Raw genomic sequence first — 8,300 nt, forward strand, 5'->3', positions numbered from 1 at the left:
CTGTCGTACTGCCGTGCTGCCTCCTCATATCGCCGCCGCTCAGCTTTCGCTGCCTCCAGCTCTGCTTTGGGGCGGCGATATTCCCCAGCCTGTGCCCAGGGTCCCTCTCCGTTCAGTATCTCCTCCCATGTCCAGGAGTCCTGTGATACCGGCCGCTGTTGTTGCTGCTGCTGCTGCTGCTGCTGTCGTCGCTGTTTTTTACCACGCCGCTTGGTCCTTGGTTGGTGGGTGATTCTGTCACGGTCGTCCTCCTCTTCATCTGAAGAGGAGAGGCGAAAAGGATCAGAGGACCAATATGCGGCGTGGTAAGTGTCCATGGTAGATCTTTAATTAAACATTCAACATGAACACATACCACGCCGCATTTTGGTCCTCTGATCCTTCTCGCCTCTCCTCTTCAGATGAAGAGGAGGAAGACCGTGACATAGACAAGTTTCATGGAAACATTGCAAGAATATTTGTGTCCAAAGAAAAATTATTTACACATCACGTCTTGTTACTGTTGCCAAGCCAATCATTGGCAAACCACTGATCCATTCATAGATCTTTGTCTGCTGGCAAGGATACTCACACACAGTGCTTTCAACCTACAGTTGAAGTCGGAAGTTTACATACACTTAGGTTGGAGTAATTAAAACTCATTTTTCAACCACTCCACAAATGTCTTGTTACCAAACTATAGTTTTGGCAAATCACTAGGCAGGGTAGCCTAGTGGTTAGAGCGGTGGACTTGTAACCGAAAGGTTGCAAGTTTAAATCCCTGAGCTGACAAGGTACAAATCTGTCGTTCTGGCCCTGAACAGGCAGTTAAACCCACTGTTCCTAAGCTGTCATTGAAAATAAGAATTTGTTCATAACTGTCTTGCCTAGATAAATAAGTTAAAGGTAAAATATAAATCTACTTTGTGCATGACACAAGTCATTTCCAACAATTGTTTACAGACAGATTATTTCACAGTCAATTCACCAAATCACAATTCCAGTGGGTCAGAAGTTTACATACACTGAGTTGACTGTGCCTTTAAACAGCTTGGAAAATTCCAGAAATGTCGTGGCTGTAGAAGCTTCTGATAGGCTAATTGACATCATTTGAGTCAATTGGAGGTGTACTTGTGGATGTATTTCAAGGCCTACTTTCAAACTCAGTGCCTCTTTGCCTGACATCATGAGAAAATCAAAAGAAATCAGCCAAGACCTCAGAAAAAAACTCCATAAGTCGGGTTCATCCTTGGGAGCAAATTCCAAATGGCTGAAGGTACCACGTCCATCTGTACAAACAATAGTATGCAAGTATAAACATCATGGGACCACAAAGCCGTCATACCACTCAGGAAGGAAATGCGTTCTGTCTCTTAGACATGAACGTACTTTGGTGCGAAAAGTGCAAATCAATCTCAGAACAACAGCCAAGGACTTTGTGAAGATGCTGGAAGAAACCGGTACAAAAGTGTCTATATCCACAGTAAAATGTGTCCTATATCGACATAACCTGAAAGGCCGCTCAGCAAGGAAGAAGCCACTGCTCCAAAACCGTAATAAAAAAGCCAGACTACGATCTTTTTGGAGAAATGTCCTCTGGTCTGATGAAACAAAAAAGAACTGTTTGGCCATAATGACCATCGTTATGTTTGGAGGAAAAAGGGGGAGGCTTGCAAGCTGAAGAACACCATCTCAACCGTGAAGCACGGGGGTGGCAGCACCATGTTGTGGGGGTGCTTTGCTGCAGGAGGGACTGGTGCACTTCACAAAATAGATGGCATTCATGAGAAAGGAAAAGTATGAGGATATATTGAAGCAACATCTCAAGACATCAGTCAGGAAGTTAAAGCTTGGTCGCAAATGGGTCTTCCAAATGGACAATGACCCCAAGCATACTTCCAAAGTTGTGGCAAAATGGCTTAAGGACAACGAAGTCAAGGTATTAGAGTGGCCATCACAAAGCCCTGACCTCAATCCTATAGAAAATCTGTGGTCAGAACTGAAAAAGCATGTGCAAGGGGGCCTACAAACCTGTCTCAGTTACACCATCTCTGTCAGGCGGAGTGAAAGGCTTCCCGAAACGCTTGACCCAAGTTAAACAATCTAAAGGGGAGTACTAATTTAGTGTATGTAACCTTCTGACCCACTGAGAATGTGGTGAAATAAATTAAATCTGAAATAAATCATTCTCTCTACTATTATTCTGGGGCATTTGTTATTTGGGCTAGTGGCCTGCGTTTGTGACCTTCTAGGGGAGTCAGTCACCCTACTCTCACATTCTTAGCAATATACACTGACGTCATGACTTTCCTTTCATTAATCTGATGACTGTTATTTATTTAATCAACTATGTTTGTTACCTTATTAATCATGTAGCGTTTAACTCATTAGGAATTTGGGGCACCATGGAAGAGGTTGGTTTTACCATTTTACATTTTTATTTGATTGATTTAACCTTTATTTAACTAGGCAAGTCAGTTAAGAACAAATTCTTATTTACAATGACAGCCAACCAAAAGGCAAAAGGCCTCCTGCGGGGACGGTGGCTTAAAAAGAAAAAGATTATAAATGTAAGTCAAAACACACAAGAGAGACAACACAACACCACGTAAAGAGAGAGACATAAGACAACAAATCAAACTTTATTTGCCACATGCGCCGAATACAACAAATGTAGACTCTACCGTGAAATGCTTACTTATAAGCCCTTATTAACCAACAGTGCAGTTCAAGAAGAATAAAATATTTACCAAGTAGGCTAAAATTAAAAGTAACACAATAAGAATAACAATAACGATGCTATATACAGGGGGCACCGGTACCGAGTCAGTGTGCAGGGGTACAGGATAGTTGAGGTAATCTGTACATGTAGGTGGGGGTGAAGTGACGATTAATAGGTAACAAACAAACAGCGAGTGGCAGCAGTGTACTAAAGGGAGGGGGGTCAACGTAAATTGTCCGGTGGCGATTTTTATGAATTGTTCAGCAGTCCAATGGCTTGGGGGTGGAAGCTGTTGATGAGCCTTTTGGTTCTAGACTTGGTGCTCCGGTACCGCTTGCCATGCGGTAGCAGCGAAAAGTCTATAACTTAGGCTTTTTTATGGGCTTTTCTCTGACACCGCCTATTATATAGGTCTTGGATGGCAAGAAGCTTGGCCCCAATGTACTGGACCATTCGCACTACCCTCTGTTGCGCCTTACGGTCAGATACCGAGCAGTTGCCATACCAGGCAGTGATGCAACCGGTCAGGATGCTCTCGATGGTGCAGCTGTAGAACCGTTTGAGGATCTGGGGACCCATGCCAAATCTTTTCAGTCTCCTGAGGGGGAAAAGGTTTTGTCGTGCCCTCTTCACAACTGTCTTGGTATGTTTGGACCATGATAGTTCATTGGTGATGTGGACACCAAGGAACTTTAAACTCTCGACCCGCTCCACTACAGCCCCGTCGATGTTAATGGGGGCCTGTTCAGCTTGCCTTTTCCTGTAGTCCATGATCAGCTCCTTTGTCTTTCTCACATTGAGGGAGAGGTTGTTGTCCTAGCACCACACTGCCAGTTATCTCACCTCCTCCCTATAGGTTGTCTCATCATTGTCAGCAAAATGAATGATGTTGTTGGAGTCATGTTTGGCCACACAGTCGTGGGTGAACAGGGAATACAGGAGGGGACTAAGTACACACCCCTGAGGGTTTCCAGTGTTAAGGATCAGCGTGACAGACGTGTTGTTGCCTACTCTTACCACCTCAGGGTGGCCCGTCAGGAAGTCCAAGATCCAGTTGCAGAGGGAGGTGTTGAACGCTGCGCTGTAGTCAATGAACAGCATTCTCTCATAGGTGTTCCTTTTGTCCAGTTGAGAAAGGGCAGTGTAGAGTGCGATTGAAATTGCGTCATCTGTGGATCTGTTGGGGCGGTATGTGAATTGGAGTGGGTCTAGGGTGTCTGGGAGGATGCTGTTGATGTGAGCCATGACCAGCCTTTCAAAGCACTTAATGGCTACCGACGTGAGTGCCACGGGGCGGTAATCATTTAGGCAGGTTACCTTCGCTTCCTTGGGCACAGGGACTATGGTGGTCTGCTTGAAACATGTAGGTATTACAGACTTGATCAGGGAGAGGTTGAAAATGTCAGTGAAGACACTTGACAGATGATCAGTGCATGCTTTGAGTACACGTCCTGATAATCCGTCTGGTCCAGTGGCTTTGTGAATGTTGACCTGTTTAAAGGTTTTGTTCACATTGGCTATGCTTCAGTGTTGCTTGCCTCAAAGTGAGCATACAAGTAATTTAGCTTGTCTGGCAGGCTCGTGTCACTGGGCAGCTCGCGTCTGGGTATCCCTTTGTAGTCCGTAATAGTTTTCAAACCCTGCCACATCCGACGAGCATCAGAGCCAGTGTAGTAGGACTCAATCTTAATCCTGTATTGACGCTTTGCTTGTTTGATGGTTCGTCTGAGGGCATAGCGGGATTCCTTATAAACGTCCGGATTAGTCTCCCGCTCCTTGAAAACAGCAGCTCTAGCCTTTAGCTCGATGTGGATTTTGCCTGTAGTCCATGGCTTCTGGTTGGGATATGTACGTACAGTCACTGTGGGGACGACATCATCGATGCACTTATTGATGAAGCTGATGACTGAGGTAGTGTATTCCTCAATGCCATTAGATGAATCCCAGAACATATTCCAGTTTGTGCCAGCAAAACAGTCCTGTAGTGTAGCATCCACATCATCTGACCACTTCCGTATTGAGTAAGTCACTGGTAATTCCTGCTTTAGTTTTTGCTTGTAAGCAGGAATCAGGAGGATAGAATTATGGTCAGATTTGCCAAATGGATGGAGGGGGAGAGCTTTGTATGCATCTCTGTGCGTGGAGTAAAGGTGGTCTAGGATTTTTTTCCCCCTGGTTGCACATGTGACATGCTGGTAAAAATTTTGGAAAACTGATCTAAGTTTGCCTGCATTAAATCTGGGTGAGCATTTTCTTCTTTGCTTATGGCCTGGTAAATAGACAGCTACGAATAATACAGATGAGAACTCTCTTGGTAGATAATGTGGTCTGCAGCTTATCATAAGGTGCTCTACCTTAAGCGAGCAATACCTCGAGACTTCTTTAATATTAGACATGCTGCACCATCTGTTATTTACAAAAAGACACACACACCCACCCCTCGTGTTACCAGAGGTAGCGTCTCTGTTCTGCCGGTGCATGGAAAATCCCTCTAGCTCTATATTGTCCGTATCTTCATCCAGCCACGTCTCGGTGAAACATAAGATATTACAGTATCTAATGTCCCGTTGGTAGGATAATCTTAATAGTAGGTTATCAATTTTCCTTTCCAATGATTGCACGTTAGCAAGAAGAATGGAAGGCATTGGGAGTTTACTCGCTCGCCTCCGGATTCTCAGAAGGTACCCCGATCTGCGCCCCCTTTTTCGATGTCTTTTCTTCACGCAAAAGGCGTGGATCTGGGACTGTTCCGGTGAAAGCAGGATATCATTCTCATCAGACTTGTTAAAGTCCGCGGTGAGTAATTGCTTTTCTGATGTCCAGAAGTTATTTTCAGTCATAGGAGACGGTAGCAGCAACATTATGTACACAATAAGTTAAAAAATAAGTTACATAAAACAACAAAAAAAGACCAAAATAGCACAATTGGTTGAGAGAATTTAAAACGTCAGCCATGTTCTTCGGCGCCATCTTTACATAGCAAGGCAGCAACACATGACAACACAGCATGGTAGCAACACAACATGACAACAACATAGTAGCAACACAACATGGTAGCAGCACAAAACATGATACAAACATTATTGGGCGCACAACAGCACAAAGGGCAAGAAGATAGAGACAACAATACATCACGTAAAGCAGCCACGACGGTCAGTAAAAGTAACCATCTCCCGAATTAAGCTCTATAAGGTCTTTACCTATAACATACATAAATCAGTCAACATATTAATTATAACCTCTTATCATATCATCATTCTGAACAGTCGTAACCTCATGCATCTGCAAAAACAGAGAGAGAGAAAAAAAGGGACACTTATCGTGGATACATTTTAGAACTATTCTCACATTAATCATATACTTTGCACACGAACCGCCGCATGTAAGGCTCTGCTTGTCCGAAAGGGTACGGACCTGTCTCTTCTGCTGTTGTTCAAATTGGAAGATAGCCAGCCATGTCGATGGTTCCCATTGGTGATTATGGTAGGAGAATACGGTGATTTGAGACTCGTAGTAGGATGGGACAGTTTGAAGAGTCGTAGGATGGTCCCTCTTAGATTCACTTCTCTTGATATCTGACTTAGAACAGCTAATCAGCCGTACCAGTGATTGTCTGGGAGATGAGCTTCTCGCCTACACCTCGTGTTGATCATTCAGGGTTCAGGATTCAGACCACTTTACACGCACAGCTGCAACGTGGCAATGTTCTGGTCTGAAATTGTAATTCTTAGCTAGTCCTTTTATGCACTCTGGTTGAAAAGGAAGGTTCCATCAGGCTGATATGCTCTTTGACCTCACTCGGGGCGTGGCTACCTACTGTGCAAAGGTATATGATTGCAAGTTATCTCTTATGACTTCTAAAATCACATTCCTATCTTAACAACAATACTATCATAATTGTTCATATTATATGCACAACGTATTGGATGGAAACTTGACAGATAAAGAGGTTACACTTTACACTTTCCTTGTTCCAGTAATTAATCCATACCATTTTTAATGACATCACAAAATAAAAACCAAAATGACATTAGTTTTCTGTAGCACCCCACTGACCTTTCCTCACGTTCTTATGTTAGAAATATTGTTCCAGTATTCACTTTTTTTTTATGTGTTAGAGTTTCGTCGGTTCAAAGTCTGTTAACAAAGAACATTCCTTGGGTAAATACTGGAAGTGGAAAGAAAGTCTCCTTCTCCGTTAATTTACAACAGGGTGTAAACTGTTTACCATCCAGAAGCTCCCCCTCCTTCCCCCTCCCTGTGGGCGAGAGAGAGGCCTGGTTACTGTTACTGTCATCCTCCGCCAGTCTGATCTGACCCATTCTGATCTTCACAGGACAGCCATGACACTGAGTATACCAAACATTAGGAACACCTTCCTAATATTGAGTTGCACCCCCCCCCCCCCCTGCCCTCAGAACAGCCTCAATTTGTCGGACATGGACTCAAAGGTGTCAAATGCTGATTCCAATACTTCCCACAGTTGTGTCAAGTTGGCTGGATGTCCTTTGGATTGTGGACCATTCTTGATACACATGGGAAACGGTTGAGCATGAAAAACCCAGCAGTGTTGCAGTTCATGGCACGAACGGGTGCGCCTGGCACCTACTACCATACCCCATTCAAAGGCACTTAAATATTTTATCTTACCCATTCACCCTCTGAATGGCACACATACCATCTTATACCATCTATTGCATCTTGCCTATGCCGCTCTGTCATTGCTCATCCATACATTTATATGTATATATTCTTATTCCATTCCTTTACTTAGATTTGTGTGTGTTAGGTAGTTGTGGAATTGTTAGATTGCATGTTAGATATTGCTGCACTGTCGGAACTAGAAGCACAAGCATTTTGCTACACTTGCAATAGCATCTGCTAACCATGTGTATGTGACCAATACAATTTTATTTGACATACACAATCCATTACTTTAACACCAAAACATGCTAAAAAGGTTCTCCAGAAGTTTTTGCTAACATAGATTAAAAAACATTCTCTCTCCATAGGTTCACTTGGCACATCTAAAGCCTTTTCTTTTGGGGTGTTGCTATAGGCCACCAAGTGCTAACAGTCAGTATCTAAATAATATGTGTGAAATTATTGATAGTGTGTATGATGTCAACAGAGAGGTCTACTTTCTTGGGGACCTGAATATTGACTGGTTTTCATCTAGCTGTCCGCTCAAGAAGAAGCATCTTACTGTCCCCAGAGCCTGTAATCTGGTTCAGGTTTACAAACATTACAGGAACAAGATCATCCACATGTATCGATCACATTTTTACTACTGCTGTAGAACTTTGTTCTTGAGCTTTATCCGTACCCATTGGATGCAGTGATCACAATCTAACAGTTGTACAACTGAAATGTGTCTTCTGCATTTAACCCAACCCCTCTGAATCAGAGAGGTGTGGGAGGCAGTCTTAATTGACATCCACGTCATTGGCGCCCAGGGAACTGTTGGTTAACTGCCTTGCTCAGGGGTAGAACAACAGATCTTTTACCTTGTCAGCTCAGGGTTTCCATCCAGCAACCTTCCGGTTACTGGCCCAACACTCCTACCCACCATGCTATCTGGAAGGGCCCATAAGTAAGC

This window comes from Oncorhynchus clarkii, chromosome 17, assembly GCF_045791955.1.
Source record: "Oncorhynchus clarkii lewisi isolate Uvic-CL-2024 chromosome 17, UVic_Ocla_1.0, whole genome shotgun sequence".
Classification (NCBI taxonomy): Eukaryota; Metazoa; Chordata; class Actinopteri; order Salmoniformes; family Salmonidae; genus Oncorhynchus; species Oncorhynchus clarkii.